The sequence below is a fragment of the Mesoplodon densirostris genome, chromosome 13, assembly GCF_025265405.1.
Source record: "Mesoplodon densirostris isolate mMesDen1 chromosome 13, mMesDen1 primary haplotype, whole genome shotgun sequence".
NCBI lineage: Eukaryota > Metazoa > Chordata > Mammalia > Artiodactyla > Ziphiidae > Mesoplodon > Mesoplodon densirostris.
Genome location: NC_082673.1, coordinates 388,357 through 406,926, shown reverse-complemented (window position 1 = coordinate 406,926; position 18,570 = coordinate 388,357).

The following is an 18,570-nucleotide window of genomic DNA, read 5'->3' as shown; positions in this document are numbered from 1 at the left end:
GGCACAGGTGAGGGTACGGAAACGTGTTAGGGTCAGGGTATGTGCTGACGCACGGGTCATTGTCAGCGTACAGTTTAGGATTAGGGTACGGTGTAGGGTAAGGTGTAGGGATGGTGGTAGGTTTCCGTTCCGGGCTAGGGTTAGGGTTAGGGAACGGCAAGGTTTAGGGCACAGGTGAGTGTGCGGAAACATGTTAGGGTCAGGGTACGTGCTGACGCACGGGTCATTGTCAGCGTACGGATTAGGATTAGGTTACGGCATAGGGTAAGGTGTAGGGTTGGTGGTAGCTTTCCATTCCGGGCTAGGGTTAGGGTTAGGGAACGGCAAGGTTTAGGGCACAGGTGAGGGTACGGAAACGTGTTAGGGTCAGGGTACTTGCTGACGCACGTGTTAGGATTAGGGTACGGCATAGGGTAACGTGTAGGGTTGGTGGTAGAATTCCGTGCCGGCCTAGTGTTAGGCTTAGGGAACGGCAAGGTTTAGGGCACAGGTGGGGGTACGGAAACGTGTTAGGGTCAGGGTATGTGCTGACGCACGGGTCATTGTCAGCGTACAGATTAGGATGAGGGTACGGCATAGGTTAAGGTGTAGGGATGGTGGTAGGTTTCCGTTCCGTGCTAGGGTTAGGGTTAGGGAACGGCAAGGTTTAGGGCACCGGTGAGTGTACGGGAACATGTTAGGGTCAGGGTACATGCTGACGCACGGGTCAGTGTCAGCGTACGGATTAGGATTAGGGTACGGCGTAGGGTAACGTGTAGGTTTGGTGGTAGAATTCCGTGCCGGCCTAGTGTTAGGCTTAGGGAACGGCAAGGTTTAGGGCACAGGTGAGGGTACGGAAACGTGTTAGGGTCTGGGTATGTGCTGACGCACGGGTCATTGTCAGCGTACAGATTAGGATGAGGGTACGGCATAGGGTAAGGTGTAGGGATGGTGGTAGGTTTTCATTCCGGGCTAGGGTTAGGGTTAGGGAACTGCAAGGTTTAGGGCACAGGTGAGTGTACGGAAACATGTTACGGTCAGGGTACGTGCTGACGCACGGGTCAGTGTCAGCGTACGGATTAGGATTAGGGTACGGCGTAGGGTAAGGTGTAGGGTTGGTGGTAGGTTTCCATTCCGGGCTAGGGTTAGGGTTAGGGAACGGCAAGGTTTAGGGCACAGGTGAGGGTACGGAAACGTGTTAGGGTCAGGGTACATGCTGACGCACGGGTTAGGATTAGGGTACGGCGTAGGGTAACGTGTAGGGTTGGAGGTTGGATTCCGTGCCGGCCTAGGGTTAGGCTTAGGGAACGGCAAGGTTTAGGGCACAGGTGAGGGTACGGAAAAGTTTAGGGTCAGGGTACTTGCTGACGCACGGGTCAGTGTCAGCGTACGGATTAGGATTAGGGTACGGCGTAGGGTAAGGTGTAGGGTTGGTGGTAGGTTTCCGTTTGGGCTAGGTTTAGGGTTAGGGAATGGCAAGGTTTATGACACAGGTGTGGGTACGGAAACGTGTTAGGGTTAGGGTACGTGCTGACGCACGGGTCACTGTCAGCGTACGGATTAGGATTAGGGTACGGCGTAGGGTAAGGTGTAGGGTTGGTGGTAGGTTTCCATTCCGGGCTAGGGTTAGGGTTAGGGAACTGCAAGGTTTAGGGCACAGGTGAGGGTACGGAAACGTGTTAGGGTCAGGGTACATGCTGACGCACGGGTTAGGATTAGGGTACGGCGTAGGGTAACGTGTAGGGTTGGACGTTGGATTCCGTGCCGGCCTAGGGTTAGGCTTAGGGAACGGCAAGGTTTAGGGCACAGGTGAGGGTACGGAAAAGTTTAGGGTCAGGGTACTTGCTGACGCACGGGTCAGTGTCAGCGTACGGATTAGGATTAGGGTACGGCGTAGGGTAAGGTGTAGGGTTGGTGGTAGGTTTCCGTTTGGGCTAGGTTTAGGGTTAGGGAATGGCAAGGTTTATGACACAGGTGTGGGTACGGAAACGTGTTAGGGTCAGGGTACGTGCTGACGCACGGGTCACTGTCAGCGTACGGATTAGGATTAGGGTACGGCGTAGGGTAAGGTGTAGGGTTGGTGGTAGGTTTTCATTCCGGGCTAGGGTTAGGGTTAGGGAACTGCAAGGTTTAGGGCACAGGTGAGGGTATGGAAACGTGTTAGTGTCAGGGTACATGCTGACGCACGTGTTAGGATTAGGGTACGGCGTAGTGTAACGTGTAGGGTTGGAGGTAGGATTCCGTGCCGGCCTAGGGTTAGGCTTAGGGAACGGCAAGGTTTAGGGCACAGGTGAGGGTACGGAAACGTGTTAGGGTCAGGGTATGTGCTGACGCACGGATCATTGTCAGCGTACAGATTAGGATGATTGTACGGCATAGGGTAAGGTGTAGGGATGGTGGTAGGTTTTCATTTCGTGCTAGGGTTAGGGTTAGGGAATGGCAAGGTTTAGGGCAGAGGTGAGTGTACGGAAACATGTTAGGGTCAGGGTACGTGCTGACGCACGGGTCAGTGTCAGCGTACGGATTAGGATTAGGGTACGGCGTAGGGTAAGGTGTATGGTTGGTGGTAGGTTTCCATTCCGGGCTAGGGTTAGGGTTAGGGAACGGCAAGGTTTAGGGCACAGGTTAGTGTACGGAAACATGTTAGGGTCAGGGTACGTGCTGACGCACGGGTCAGTGTCAGCGTACGGATTAGGATTAGGGTACGGCGTAGGGTAAGGTGTAGGGTTGGTGGTAGGTTTCCATTCCGGGCTAGGGTTAGGGTTAGGGAACTGCAAGGTTTAGGGCACAGGTGAGGGTACGGAAACGTGTTAGGGTCAGGGTACATGCTGACGCACGGGTTAGGATTAGGGTACAGCGTAGGGTAACATGTAGGGTTGATCATAGAATTCCGTGCCGGCTTAGGGTTAGGCTTAGGGAACGGCAATGTTTAGGGCACAGGTGAGGGTACGGAAACGTGTTAGGGTCAGGGTATGTGCTGACGCACGGGTCATTGTCAGCGTACAGTTTAGGCTTAGGGTACGGCGTAGGGTAACGTGTAGGGATGGTGGTAGGTTTCCGTTCCGGGCTAGGGTTAGGGTTAGGGAACGGCAAGTTTTAGGGCACAGGTGAGTGTACGGAAACATGTTAGGGTCAGGGTACGTGCTGACGCACGGGTCATTGTCAGCCTACGGATAAGGATTAGGGTACGGCATAGGGTAAGGTGTAGGGTTGGTCATAGAATTCCGTGCCGGCCTAGGGTTAGGCTTAGGGAACCGCAAGGTATAGGGCAGAGGTGAGTGTTCGGAAACATGTTAGGGTCAGGGTACGTGCTGACGCACGGGTCAGTGTCAGCGTACGGATTAGGATTAGGGTACGGCGTAGGGTAAGGTGTAGGGTTGGTGGTAGGTTGCCATTCTGGGCTAGGTTTAGGGTTAGGGAACGGCAAGGTTTAGGGCACAGGTGAGTGTACGGAAACATGTTAGGGTCAGGGTACGTGCTGACGCACGGGTCATTGTCAGCGTACGGATTAGGATTAGGTGACGGCATAGGGTAAGGTGTAGGGTTGGTGGTAGGTTTCCATTACGGGCTAGGGTTAGGGTTAGGGAACGGCAAGGTTTAGAGCACAGGTGAGGGTACGGAAACGTGTTAGGGTCAGGGTACTTGCTGACGCACGGGTCAATGTCAGCGTACGTATTAGGATTAGGGTACGGCATAGGGTAAGATGTAGGTTTTGTGGTAGGTTTCTGTTTCAGGCTAGGGTTAGGGTTAGGGAACTGTAAGGTTTAGGGCACAGGTGGGGGTACGGAAACGTGTTATGGTCAGGGTACATGCTGTCGCACGGGTTAGGATTAGGGTACGGCGTAGGGTAACGTGTAGGGTTGGAGGTAGGATTCCCTGCCGGCCTAGGGTTAGGCTTAGGGAACGGCAAGGTTTAGGGCACAGGTCAGGGTATGGAAACGTGTTAGGGTCAGGGTATGTGCTGACGCACGGGTCATTGTCAGCGTACAGATTAGGATTAGGGTACGGCGTAGTGTAAGGTGTAGGGATGTTGGTAGGTTTCCGTTCTGGGCTAGGGTTAGGGTTAGGGAACGGCAAGGTTTAGGGCACAGGTGAGTGTACGGAAATGTGTTAGGGTCAGTGTACGTGCTGACGCACGGGTCAGTGTCAGCGTACGGATTAGGATTAGGGTACGGCATAGGGTAAGGTTTAGGTTTTGTGGTAGGTTTCCATTCCGCGCTAGGGTTAGGGTTAGGGAACGGCAAGGTTTAGGACACAGGTGAGGGTACAGAAACGTTTAGGGTCAGGGTACTTGCTGACGCACGGGTCAGTGTCAGCGTATGGATTAGGATTAGGGTACGGCATAGGGTAAGGTGTAGGGTTGGTGGTAGGTTTCCGTTTGGGCTAGGTTTAGGGTTAGGGAACGGCAAGGTTTAGGACACAGGTGTGGGTACGGAAACGTGTTAGGGTCAGGGTACTTGCTGACGCACGGGTCAGTGTCAGCGTACGGATTAGGATTAGGGTACGGCGTAGGGTAAGGTGTAGGTTTGGTGGTAGGTTTCCGTTCCGGGCTAGGGTTAGGGTTAGGGAACTGCAAGGTTTAGGGCACAGGTGAGTGTACGGAAACGTGTTAGGATCAGGTTACATGCTGACGCACGGGTTAGGATTAGGGTACGGCGTAGGGTAACGTGTAGGGTTGGTGGTAGAATTCCGTGCCCGCCTAGTGTTAGGCTTAGGGAATGGCAAGGTTTAGGGCACAGGTGAGGGTACGGAAACGTGTTAGGGTCAGGGCATGTGCTGACGCACGGGTCATTGTCAGCGTACAGATTAGGATGAGGGTATGGCATAGCGTAAGGTGTAGGGATGGTGGTAGGTTTCCATTCCGGGCTAGGGTTAGGGTTAGGGAACGGCAAGGTTTTGGGCACAGGTAAGTGTACGGAAACATGTTACGGTCAGGGTACGTGCTGACGCATGGGTCAGTGTCAGCGTACGGATTAGGATTATGGTACGGCGTAGGGTAAGGTGTAGGGTTGGTGGTAGGTTTCCATTCTGGGCTAGGGTTAGGGTTAGGGAACTGCAAGGTTTAGGGCACAAGTGAGCGTATGGAAACGTGTTAGGGTCAGGGTACATGCTGACGCAGGGGTTAGAATTAGGGTACGGCGTAGGGTAACGTGTAGGGTTGGAGGTAGGATTCCGTGCCGGCCTAGGGTTAGGCTTAGGGAATGGCAAGGTTTAGGGCACAGGTGAGGGTATGGAAATGTGTTAGGGTCAGGGTATGTGCTGACGCACGTGTCATTGTCAGCGTACAGATTAGGATGAGTGTACCGCATAGGGTAAGGTATAGGGATGGTGGTAGGTTTCCGTTCCGTGCTAGGGATTGGGTTAGGGAATGGCAAGGTTTAGGGCAGAGGTGGGTGTACGGAAACATGTTACGGTCAGGGTACGTGCTGACGCACGGGTCAGTGTCAGCGTACGGATTAGGATTAGGTAACGGCGTAGGGTAAGGTGTAGGGTTGGTGGTAGGTTTCCATTCTGGGCTAGGGTTAGGGTTAGGGAACTGCAAGGTTTAGAGTACAGGTGAGGGTACGGAAACGTGTTAGGGTCAGGGTACATGCTGCCGCAGGGGTTAGGATTAGGGTACGGCGTAGGGTAACGTGTATGGTTGGTCATAGAATTCCGTGCCGGCCTAGGGTTAGGCTTAGGGAACGGCAAGGTTTAGGGCACAGGTGAGGGTACGGAAACGTGTTAGGGTCAGGGTATGTGCTGACGCACGGGTCATTGTCAGCGTACAGATTAGGATGAGGGTACGGCATAGGGTAAGGTGTAGGGATGGTGGTAGGTTTCCATTCCGTGCTAGGGTTAGGGTTAGGGAACGGCAAGGTTTAGGGCACAGGTGAGTGTACGGAAACATGTTAGGGTCTGGGTACGTGCTGATGCACGGGTCAGTGTCAGCGTACGGATTAGGATTAGGGTACGGCGTAGGGCAAGGTGTAGGTTTTGTGGTAGGTTTCTGTTTCGGGCTAGGGTTAGGGTTAGGGAACTGTAATGTTTAGGGCACCGGTGAGGGTACGGAAACGTGTTAGGGTCAGGGTACATGCTGACGCACGGGTTAGGATTAGGGTACGGAATAGGGTAACGTGTAAGGTTGGTCATAGAATTCCGTGCTGGCCTAGGGTTCGGCTTAGGGAACGGCAAGGTTTAGGGCACAAGTGAGGGTACGGAAACGTGTTAGGGTCAGGGTACATGCTGCCGCAGGTGTTAGGATTAGGGTACGGCGTAGGGTAACGTGTAGGGTTGGAGTTAGGATTCCGTGCCGGCCTAGGGTTAGGCTTAGGGAACGGCAAGGTTTAGGGCACAGGTGAGGGTACGGAAACGTGTTAGGGTCAGGGTATGTGCTGACGCACGGGTCATTGTCAGCGTACAGATTAGGATGAGGGTACGGCATAGGGTAAGGTGTAGGGATGGTGGTAGTTTTCCGTTCCGGGCTAGGGTTAGGGTTAGGGAACGGCAAGGTTTAGGGCACAGGTTAGTGTACGGAAACATGTTAGGGTCAGGGTACGTGTTGACGCACGGGTCAGTGTCAGCGTACGGATTAGGATTAGGGTACGGCGTAGGGTAAGGTGTAGGGTTGGTGGTAGGTTTCCATTCCGGGCTAGGGCTAGGGTTAGGGAACTGCAAGGTTTAGGGCACAGGTGAGGGTACGGAAACGTGTTAGGGTCAGGGTACATGCTGACCCACGGGTTAGGATTAGGGTACAGCGTAGGGTAACGTGTAGGGTTGGTCATAGAATTCCGTGCCGGCCTAGGGTTAGGCTTAGGGAACGGCAAGGTTTAGGGCACAGGTGAGGGTATGGAAACGTGTTAGGGTCAGGGTATGTGCTGACGCACGGGTCATTGTCAGCGTAGAGTTTAGGATTAGGGTACGGCGTAGGGTAACGTGTAAGGATGGTGGTAGGTTTCCGTTCCGGGCTAGGGTTAGGGTTAGGGAACGGCAAGGTTTAGGGCACAAGTGAGTGTACGGAAACATGTTAGGGTCAGGGTACGTGCTGACGCACGGGTCATTGTCAGCGTACGGATTAGGATTAGGGTACGGCATAGGGTAAGGTGTAGGGTTGGTGGTAGGTTTCCATTCCGGACTAGGGTTAGGGTTAGGGAACGGCAAGGTTTAGGGCACAGGTGAGGGTACGGAAACGTGTTAGGGTCAGTGTACTTGCTGACGCACGGTTCAATGTCAGACTAGGTATTAGGATTAGGGTACAGCGTAGGGTAAGGTGTACGTTTTGTGTTAGGTTTCTGTTTCGGGCTAGGGTTAGGGTTAGGGAACTGTAAGGTTTAGGGCACAGGTGAGGGTACGGAAACGTGTTAGGGTCAGGGTACATGCTGACGCACGGGTTAGTATTAGGGTACGGCGTAGGGTAAAGTGTAGGGTTGGTCATAGATTTCCGTGCCGGCCTAGGGTTAGGCTTAGGGAACGGCAAGGTTTAGGGCACAGGTGGGGGTACGGAAACGTGTTAGGGTCAGGGTATGTGCTGACGCACGGGTCATTGTCAGCGTACAGATTAGGATGAGGGTACGGCATAGGGTAAGGTGTAGGGATGGTGGTAGGTTTCCGTTCCGTGCTAGGGTTAGGGTTAGGGAACGGCAAGGTTTAGGGCACCGGTGAGTGTACGGGAACATGTTAGGGTCAGGGTACATGCTGACGCACGGGTCAGTGTCAGCATACGGATTAGGATTAGGGTACGGCGTAGGGTAACGTGTAGGTTTGGTGGTAGAATTCCGTGCCGGCCTAGTGTTAGGCTTAGGGAACGGCAAGGTTTAGGGCACAGGTGAGGGTACGGAAACGTGTTAGGGTCTGGGTATGTGCTGACGCACGGGTCATTGTCAGCGTACAGATTAGGATGAGGGTACGGCATAGGGTAAGGTGTAGGGATGGTGGTAGGTTTCCGTTCCAGGCTAGGGTTAGGGTTTGGGAACGGCAAGGTTTAGGGCACAGGTGAGTGTACGGAAACATGTTACGGTCAGGGTACGTGCTGACGCACGGGTCAGTGTCAGCGTACGGATTAGGATTAGGGTACGGCGTAGGGTAAGGTTTGGGTTGGTGGTAGGTTTCCATTCCGGGCTAGGGTTAGGGTTAGGGAACTGCAAGGTTTAGGGCACAGGTGAGGGTACGGAAACGTGTTTGGGTCAGGGTACATGCTGACGCACGGGTTAGGATTAGGGTACGGCGTAGGGTAACGTGTAGGGTTGGAGTTAGGATTCCGTGCCGGCCTAGGGTTAGGCTTAGGGAACGGCAAGGTTTAGGGCACAGGTGAGGCTACGGAAAAGTTTAGGGTCAGGGTACTTGCTGACGCAAGGGTCAGTGTCAGCGTACGGATTAGGATTAGGGTACGGCCTAGGGTAAGGTGTAGGGTTGGTGGTAGGTTTCCGTTTGGGCTAGGTTTAGGGTTAGGGAACGGCAAGGTTTAGGACACAGGTGTGGGTACGGAAACGTGTTAGGGTCAGGGTACGTGCTGACGCACGGGTCACTGTCAGCGTACAGATTAGGATTAGGGTACGGCGTAGGGGAAGGTGTAGGGTTGGTGGTAGGTTTTCATTCCGGGCTAGGGTTAGGGTTAGGGAACGGCAAGGTTTAGGGCACAGGTGAGGGTATGGAAATGTGTTAGGGTCAGGGTACTTGCTGACGCACGGGTTAGGATTAGGGTACGGTGTAGGGTAACGTGTAGGGTTGGTTGTAGATTTACGTGCCGGCCTAGTGTTAGGCTTAGGGAACGGCAAGGTTTAGGGCACAGGTGGGGGTACGGAAACGTGTTAGGGTCAGGGTATGTGCTGACGCATGGGTCAGTGTCAGCGTACGGATTAGGATTATGGTACGGCGTAGGGTAAGGTGTAGGGTTGGTGGTAGGTTTCCATTCTGGGCTAGGGTTAGGGTTAGGGAACTGCAAGATTTAGGGCACAAGTGAGCGTATGGAAACGTGTTAGGGTCAGGGTACATGCTGACGCAGGGGTTAGGATTAGGGTACGGCATAGGGTAACGTGTAGGGTTGGTCATAGAATTCCGTGCCGGCCTAGGGTTCGGCTTAGGGAACGGCAAGGTTTAGGGCACAGGTGAGGGTACGGAAACGTGTTAGGGTCAGGGTACATGCTGACGCACGGGTTAGGATTAGGGTACGGCATAGGGTAACGTGTAGGGTTGGTCATAGAATTCCGTGCCGGCCTAGGGTTCGGCTTAGGGAACGGCAAGGTTTAGGGCACAGGTGAGGGTACGGAAACGTGTTAGGGTCAGGGTACATGCTGACCCACGGGTTAGGATTAGGGTACGGCGTAGGGTAACGTGTAGGGTTGGAGTTAGGATTCCGTGCCGGCCTAGGGTTAGGCTTAGGGAACGGCAAGGTTTAGGGCACAGGTGAGGCTACGGAAAAGTTTAGGGTCAGGGTACTTGCTGACGCAAGGGTCAGTGTCAGCGTACGGATTAGGATTAGGGTACGGCGTAGGGTAAGGTGTAGGGTTGGTGGTAGGTTTCCGTTTGGGCTAGGTTTAGGGTTAGGGAACGGCAAGGTTTAGGACACAGGTGTGGGTACGGAAACGTGTTAGGGTCAGGGTACGTGCTGACGCACGGGTCACTGTCAGCGTACAGATTAGGATTAGGGTACGGCGTAGGGGAAGGTGTAGGGTTGGTGGTAGGTTTCCATTCCGGGCTAGGGTTAGGGTTAGGGAACGGCAAGGTTTAGGGCACAGGTGAGGGTACGGAAACGTGTTAGGGTCAGGGTACTTGCTGACGCACGTGTTAGGATTAGGGTACGGCATAGGGTAACGTGTAGGGTTGGTGGTAGAATTCCGTGCCGGCCTAGTGTTAGGCTTAGGGAACGGCAAGGTTTAGGGCACAGGTGGGGGTACGGAAACGTGTTAGGGTCAGGGTATGTGCTGACGCACGGGTCATTGTCAGCGTACAGATTAGGATGAGGGTACGGCATAGGTTAAGGTGTAGGGATGGTGGTAGGTTTCCGTTCCGTGCTAGGGTTAGGGTTAAGGAACGGCAAGGTTTAGGGCACCGGTGAGTGTACGGGAACATGTTAGGGTCAGGGTACATGCTGACGCACGGGTCAGTGTCAGCGTACGGATTAGGATTAGGGTACGGCGTAGGGTAACGTGTAGGTTTGGTGGTAGAATTCCGTGCCGGCCTAGTGTTAGGCTTAGGGAACGGCAAGGTTTAGGGCACAGGTGAGGGTACGGAAACGTGTTAGGGTCTGGGTATGTGCTGACGCACGGGTCATTGTCAGCGTACAGATTAGGATGAGGGTACGGCATAGGGTAAGGTGTAGGGATGGTGGTAGGTTTTCATTCCGGGCTAGGGTTAGGGTTAGGGAACTGCAAGGTTTAGGGCACAGGTGAGTGTACGGAAACATGTTACGGTCAGGGTACGTGCTGACGCACGGGTCAGTGTCAGCGTACGGATTAGGATTAGGGTACGGCGTAGGGTAAGGTGTAGGGTTGGTGGTAGGTTTCCATTCCGGGCTAGGGTTAGGCTTAGGGAACGGCAAGGTTTAGGGCACAGGTGAGGGTACGGAAACGTGTTAGGGTCAGGGTACATGCTGACGCACGGGTTAGGATTAGGGTACGGCGTAGGGTAACGTGTAGGGTTGGAGGTTGGATTCCGTGCCGGCCTAGGGTTAGGCTTAGGGAACGGCAAGGTTTAGGGCACAGGTGAGGGTACGGAAAAGTTTAGGGTCAGGGTACTTGCTGACGCACGGGTCAGTGTCAGCGTACGGATTAGGATTAGGGTACGGCGTAGGGTAACGTGTAGGTTTGGTGGTAGAATTCCGTGCCGGCCTAGTGTTAGGCTTAGGGAACGGCAAGGTTTAGGGCACAGGTGAGGGTACGGAAACGTGTTAGGGTCTGGGTATGTGCTGACGCACGGGTCATTGTCAGCGTACAGATTAGGATGAGGGTACGGCATAGGGTAAGGTGTAGGGATGGTGGTAGGTTTTCATTCCGGGCTAGGGTTAGGGTTAGGGAACTGCAAGGTTTAGGGCACAGGTGAGTGTACGGAAACATGTTACGGTCAGGGTACGTGCTGACGCACGGGTCAGTGTCAGCGTACGGATTAGGATTAGGGTACGGCGTAGGGTAAGGTGTAGGGTTGGTGGTAGGTTTCCATTCCGGGCTAGGGTTAGGCTTAGGGAACGGCAAGGTTTAGGGCACAGGTGAGGGTACGGAAACGTGTTAGGGTCAGGGTACATGCTGACGCACGGGTTAGGATTAGGGTACGGCGTAGGGTAACGTGTAGGGTTGGAGGTTGGATTCCGTGCCGGCCTAGGGTTAGGCTTAGGGAACGGCAAGGTTTAGGGCACAGGTGAGGGTACGGAAACGTGTTAGGGTCAGGGTACATGCTGACGCACGGGTTAGGATTAGGGTACGGCGTAGGGTAAAGTGTAGGGTTGGTCATAGAATTCCGTGCCGGCCTAGGGTTAGGCTTAGGGAACGGCAAGGTTTAGGGCACAGGTGAGGGTACGGAAACGTGTTAGGGTCAGGGTATGTGCTGACGCACGGGTCATTGTCAGCGTACAGTTTAGGATTAGGGTACGGTGTAGGGTAAGGTGTAGGGATGGTGGTAGGTTTCCGTTCCGGGCTAGGGTTAGGGTTAGGGAACGGCAAGGTTTAGGGCACAGGTGAGTGTACGGAAACATGTTAGGGTCAGGGTACGTGCTGACGCACGGGTCATTGTCAGCGTACGGATTAGGATTAGGTTACAGCATAGGGTAAGGTGTAGGGTTGGTGGTAGGTTTCCATTCCGGGCTAGGGTTAGGGTTAGGGAACGGCAAGGTTTAGGGCACAGGTGAGGGTACGGAAACGTGTTAGGGTCAGGGTACTTGCTGACGCACGTGTTAGGATTAGGGTACGGCATAGGGTAACGTGTAGGGTTGGTGGTAGAATTCCGTGCCGGCCTAGTGTTAGGCTTAGGGAACGGCAAGGTTTAGGGCACAGGTGGGGGTACGGAAACGTGTTAGGGTCAGGGTATGTGCTGACGCACGGGTCATTGTCAGCGTACAGATTAGGATGAGGGTACGGCATAGGTTAAGGTGTAGGGATGGTGGTAGGTTTCCGTTCCGTGCTAGGGTTAGGGTTAGGGAACGGCAAGGTTTAGGGCACCGGTGAGTGTACGGGAACATGTTAGGGTCAGGGTACATGCTGACGCACGGGTCAGTGTCAGCGTACGGATTAGGATTAGGGTACGGCGTAGGGTAACGTGTAGGTTTGGTGGTAGAATTCCGTGCCGGCCTAGTGTTAGGCTTAGGGAACGGCAAGGTTTAGGGCACAGGTGAGGGTACGGAAACGTGTTAGGGTCTGGGTATGTGCTGACGCCCGGGTCATTGTCAGCGTACAGATTAGGATGAGGGTACGGCATAGGGTAAGGTGTAGGGATGGTGGTAGGTTTTCATTCCGGGCTAGGGTTAGGGTTAGGGAACTGCAAGGTTTAGGGCACAGGTGAGTGTACGGAAACATGTTACGGTCAGGGTACGTGCTGACGCACGGGTCAGTGTCAGCGTACGGATTAGGATTAGGGTACGGCGTAGGGTAAGGTGTAGGGTTGGTGGTAGGTTTCCATTCCGGGCTAGGGTTAGGGTTAGGGAACGGCAAGGTTTAGGGCACAGGTGAGGGTACGGAAACGTGTTAGGGTCAGGGTACATGCTGACGCACGGGTTAGGATTAGGGTACGGCGTAGGGTAACGTGTAGGGTTGGAGGTTGGATTCCGTGCCGGCCTAGGTTTAGGCTTAGGGAACGGCAAGGTTTAGGGCACAAGTGAGTGTACGGAAACATGTTAGGGTCAGGGTACGTGCTGACGCACGGGTCATTGTCAGCGTACGGATTAGGATTAGGGTACGGCATAGGGTAAGGTGTAGGGTTGGTGGTAGGTTTCCATTCCGGACTAGGGTTAGGGTTAGGGAACGGCAAGGTTTAGGGCACAGGTGAGGGTACGGAAACGTGTTAGGGTCAGGGTACTTGCTGACGCACGGTTCAATGTCAGACTAGGTATTAGGATTAGGGTACAGCGTAGGGTAAGGTGTAGGTTTTGTGTTAGGTTTCTGTTTCGGGCTAGGGTTAGGGTTAGGGAACTGTAAGGTTTAGGGCACAGGTGAGGGTACGGAAACGTGTTAGGGTCAGGGTACATGCTGACGCACGGGTTAATATTAGGGTACGGCGTAGGGTAAAGTGTAGGGTTGGTCATAGATTTCCGTGCCGGCCTAGGGTTAGGCTTAGGGAACGGCAAGGTTTAGGGCACAGGTGGGGGTACGGAAACGTGTTAGGGTCAGGGTATGTGCTGACGCACGGGTCATTGTCAGCGTACAGATTAGGATGAGGGTACGGCATAGGGTAAGGTGTAGGGATGGTGGTAGGTTTCCGTTCCGTGCTAGGGTTAGGGTTAGGGAACGGCAAGGTTTAGGGCACCGGTGAGTGTACGGGAACATGTTAGGGTCAGGGTACATGCTGACGCACGGGTCAGTGTCAGCATACGGATTAGGATTAGGGTATGGCGTAGGGTAACGTGTAGGTTTGGTGGTAGAATTCCGTGCCGGCCTAGTGTTAGGCTTAGGGAACGGCAAGGTTTAGGGCACAGGTGAGGGTACGGAAACGTGTTAGGGTCTGGGTATGTGCTGACGCACGGGTCATTGTCAGCGTACAGATTAGGATGAGGGTACGGCATAGGGTAAGGTGTAGGGATGGTGGTAGGTTTCCGTTCCAGGCTAGGGTTAGGGTTTGGGAACGGCAAGGTTTAGGGCACAGGTGAGTGTACGGAAACATGTTACGGTCAGGGTACGTGCTGACGCACGGGTCAGTGTCAGCGTACGGATTAGGATTAGGGTACGGCGTAGGGTAAGGTGTAGGGTTGGTGGTAGGTTTCCATTCCGGGCTAGGGTTAGGGTTAGGGAACTGCAAGGTTTAGGGCACAGGTGAGGGTACGGAAACGTGTTTGGGTCAGGGTACATGCTGACGCACGGGTTAGGATTAGGGTACGGCGTAGGGTAACGTGTAGGGTTGGAGTTAGGATTCCGTGCCGGCCTAGGGTTAGGCTTAGGGAACGGCAAGGTTTAGGGCACAGGTGAGGCTACGGAAAAGTTTAGGGTCAGGGTACTTGCTGACGCAAGGGTCAGTGTCAGCGTACGGATTAGGATTAGGGTACGGCGTAGGGTAAGGTGTAGGGTTGGTGGTAGGTTTCCGTTTGGGCTAGGTTTAGGGTTAGGGAACGGCAAGGTTTAGGACACAGGTGTGGGTACGGAAACGTGTTAGGGTCAGGGTACGTGCTGACGCACGGGTCACTGTCAGCGTACAGATTAGGATTAGGGTACGGCGTAGGGGAAGGTGTAGGGTTGGTGGTAGGTTTTCATTCCGGGCTAGGGTTAGGGTTAGGGAACGGCAAGGTTTAGGGCACAGGTGAGGGTATGGAAATGTGTTAGGGTCAGGGTACTTGCTGACGCACGGGTTAGGATTAGGGTACGGTGTAGGGTAACGTGTAGGGTTGGTTGTAGATTTACGTGCCGGCCTAGTGTTAGGCTTAGGGAACGGCAAGGTTTAGGGCACAGGTGGGGGTACGGAAACGTGTTAGGGTCAGGGTATGTGCTGACGCATGGGTCAGTGTCAGCGTACGGATTAGGATTATGGTACGGCGTAGGGTAAGGTGTAGGGTTGGTGGTAGGTTTCCATTCTGGGCTAGGGTTAGGGTTAGGGAACTGCAAGGTTTAGGGCACAAGTGAGCGTATGGAAACGTGTTAGGGTCAGGGTACATGCTGACGCAGGGGTTAGGATTAGGGTACGGCATAGGGTAACGTGTAGGGTTGGTCATAGAATTCCGTGCCGGCCTAGGGTTCGGCTTAGGGAACGGCAAGGTTTAGGGCACAGGTGAGGGTACGGAAACGTGTTAGGGTCAGGGTACATGCTGACGCACGGGTTAGGATTAGGGTACGGCATAGGGTAACGTGTAGGGTTGGTCATAGAATTCCATGCCGGCCTAGGGTTCGGCTTAGGGAACGGCAAGGTTTAGGGCACAGGTGAGGGTACGGAAACGTGTTAGGGTCAGGGTACATGCTGACCCACGGGTTAGGATTAGGGTACAGCGTAGTGTAACGTGTAGGGTTGGTCATAGAATTCCGTGCCGGCCTAGGGTTAGGCTTAGGGAACGGCAAGGTTTAGGGCACAGGTGAGGGTACGGAAACGTGTTAGGGTCAGGGTATGTGCTGACGCACGGGTCATTGTCAGCGTACAGTTTAGGATTAGGGTACGGCGTAGGGTAACGTGTAAGGATGGTGGTAGGTTTCCGTTCCGGGCTAGGGTTAGGGTTAGGGAACGGCAAGGTTTAGGGCACAAGTGAGTGTACGGAAACATGTTAGGGTCAGGGTACGTGCTGACGCACGGGTCATTGTCAGCGTACGGATTAGGATTAGGGTACGGCATAGGGTAAGGTGTAGGGTTGGTGGTAGGTTTCCATTCCGGACTAGGGTTAGGGTTAGGGAACGGCAAGGTTTAGGGCACAGGTGAGGGTACGGAAACGTGTTAGGGTCAGGGTACTTGCTGACGCACGGTTCAATGTCAGCCTAGGTATTAGGATTAGGGTACAGCATAGGGTAAGGTGTAGGTTTTGTGGTAGGTTTCTGTTTCGGGATAGGGTTAGGGTTAGGGAACTGTAAGGTTTAGGGCACAGGTGAGGGTACGGAAACGTGTTAGGGTCAGGGTACATGCTGACGCACGGGTTAGGATTAGGGTACGGCGTAGGGTAAAGTGTAGGGTTGGTCATAGAATTCCGTGCCGGCCTAGGGTTAGGCTTAGGGAACGGCAAGGTTTAGGGCACAGGTGAGGGTACGGAAACGTGTTAGGGTCAGGGTATGTGCTGACGCACGGGTCATTGTCAGCGTACAGTTTAGGATTAGGGTACGGTGTAGGGTAAGGTGTAGGGATGGTGGTAGGTTTCCGTTCCGGGCTAGGGTTAGGGTTAGGGAACGGCAAGGTTTAGGGCACAGGTGAGTGTGCGGAAACATGTTAGGGTCAGGGTACGTGCTGACGCACGGGTCATTGTCAGCGTACGGATTAGGATTAGGTTACGGCATAGGGTAAGGTGTAGGGTTGGTGGTAGCTTTCCATTCCGGGCTAGGGTTAGGGTTAGGGAACGGCAAGGTTTAGGGCACAGGTGAGGGTACGGAAACGTGTTAGGGTCAGGGTACTTGCTGACGCACGTGTTAGGATTAGGGTACGGCATAGGGTAACGTGTAGGGTTGGTGGTAGAATTCCGTGCCGGCCTAGTGTTAGGCTTAGGGAACGGCAAGGTTTAGGGCACAGGTGGGGGTACGGAAACGTGTTAGGGTCAGGGTATGTGCTGACGCACGGGTCATTGTCAGCGTACAGATTAGGATGAGGGTACGGCATAGGTTAAGGTGTAGGGATGGTGGTAGGTTTCCGTTCCGTGCTAGGGTTAGGGTTAGGGAACGGCAAGGTTTAGGGCACCGGTGAGTGTACGGGAACATGTTAGGGTCAGGGTACATGCTGACGCACGGGTCAGTGTCAGCGTACGGATTAGGATTAGGGTACGGCGTAGGGTAACGTGTAGGTTTGGTGGTAGAATTCCGTGCCGGCCTAGTGTTAGGCTTAGGGAACGGCAAGGTTTAGGGCACAGGTGAGGGTACGGAAACGTGTTAGGGTCTGGGTATGTGCTGACGCACGGGTCATTGTCAGCGTACAGATTAGGATGAGGGTACGGCATAGGGTAAGGTGTAGGGATGGTGGTAGGTTTTCATTCCGGGCTAGGGTTAGGGTTAGGGAACTGCAAGGTTTAGGGCACAGGTGAGTGTACGGAAACATGTTACGGTCAGGGTACGTGCTGACGCACGGGTCAGTGTCAGCGTACGGATTAGGATTAGGGTACGGCGTAGGGTAAGGTGTAGGGTTGGTGGTAGGTTTCCATTCCGGGCTAGGGTTAGGGTTAGGGAACGGCAAGGTTTAGGGCACAGGTGAGGGTACGGAAACGTGTTAGGGTCAGGGTACATGCTGACGCACGGGTTAGGATTAGGGTACGGCGTAGGGTAACGTGTAGGGTTGGAGGTTGGATTCCGTGCCGGCCTAGGGTTAGGCTTAGGGAACGGCAAGGTTTAGGGCACAGGTGAGGGTACGGAAAAGTTTAGGGTCAGGGTACTTGCTGACGCACGGGTCAGTGTCAGCGTACGGATTAGGATTAGGGTACGGCGTAGGGTAAGGTGTAGGGTTGGTGGTAGGTTTCCGTTTGGGCTAGGTTTAGGGTTAGGGAATGGCAAGGTTTATGACACAGGTGTGGGTACGGAAACGTGTTAGGGTTAGGGTACGTGCTGACGCACGGGTCACTGTCAGCGTACGGATTAGGATTAGGGTACGGCGTAGGGTAAGGTGTAGGGTTGGTGGTAGGTTTCCATTCCGGGCTAGGGTTAGGGTTAGGGAACTGCAAGGTTTAGGGCACAGGTGAGGGTACGGAAACGTGTTAGGGTCAGGGTACATGCTGACGCACGGGTTAGGATTAGGGTACGGCGTAGGGTAACGTGTAGGGTTGGACGTTGGATTCCGTGCCGGCCTAGGGTTAGGCTTAGGGAACGGCAAGGTTTAGGGCACAGGTGAGGGTACGGAAAAGTTTAGGGTCAGGGTACTTGCTGACGCACGGGTCAGTGTCAGCGTACGGATTAGGATTAGGGTACGGCGTAGGGTAAGGTGTAGGGTTGGTGGTAGGTTTCCGTTTGGGCTAGGTTTAGGGTTAGGGAATGGCAAGGTTTATGACACAGGTGTGGGTACGGAAACGTGTTAGGGTCAGGGTACGTGCTGACGCACGGGTCACTGTCAGCGTACGGATTAGGATTAGGGTACGGCGTAGGGTAAGGTGTAGGGTTGGTGGTAGGTTTTCATTCCGGGCTAGGGTTAGGGTTAGGGAACTGCAAGGTTTAGGGCACAGGTGAGGGTATGGAAACGTGTTAGTGTCAGGGTACATGCTGACGCACGTGTTAGGATTAGGGTACGGCGTAGTGTAACGTGTAGGGTTGGAGGTAGGATTCCGTGCCGGCCTAGGGTTAGGCTTAGGGAACGGCAAGGTTTAGGGCACAGGTGAGGGTACGGAAACGTGTTAGGGTCAGGGTATGTGCTGACGCACGGATCATTGTCAGCGTACAGATTAGGATGATTGTACGGCATAGGGTAAGGTGTAGGGATGGTGGTAGGTTTTCATTTCGTGCTAGGGTTAGGGTTAGGGAATGGCAAGGTTTAGGGCAGAGGTGAGTGTACGGAAACATGTTAGGGTCAGGGTACGTGCTGACGCACGGGTCAGTGTCAGCGTACGGATTAGGATTAGGGTACGGCGTAGGGTAAGGTGTATGGTTGGTGGTAGGTTTCCATTCCGGGCTAGGGTTAGGGTTAGGGAACGGCAAGGTTTAGGGCACAGGTTAGTGTACGGAAACATGTTAGGGTCAGGGTACGTGCTGACGCACGGGTCAGTGTCAGCGTACGGATTAGGATTAGGGTACGGCGTAGGGTAAGGTGTAGGGTTGGTGGTAGGTTTCCATTCCGGGCTAGGGTTAGGGTTAGGGAACTGCAAGGTTTAGGGCACAGGTGAGG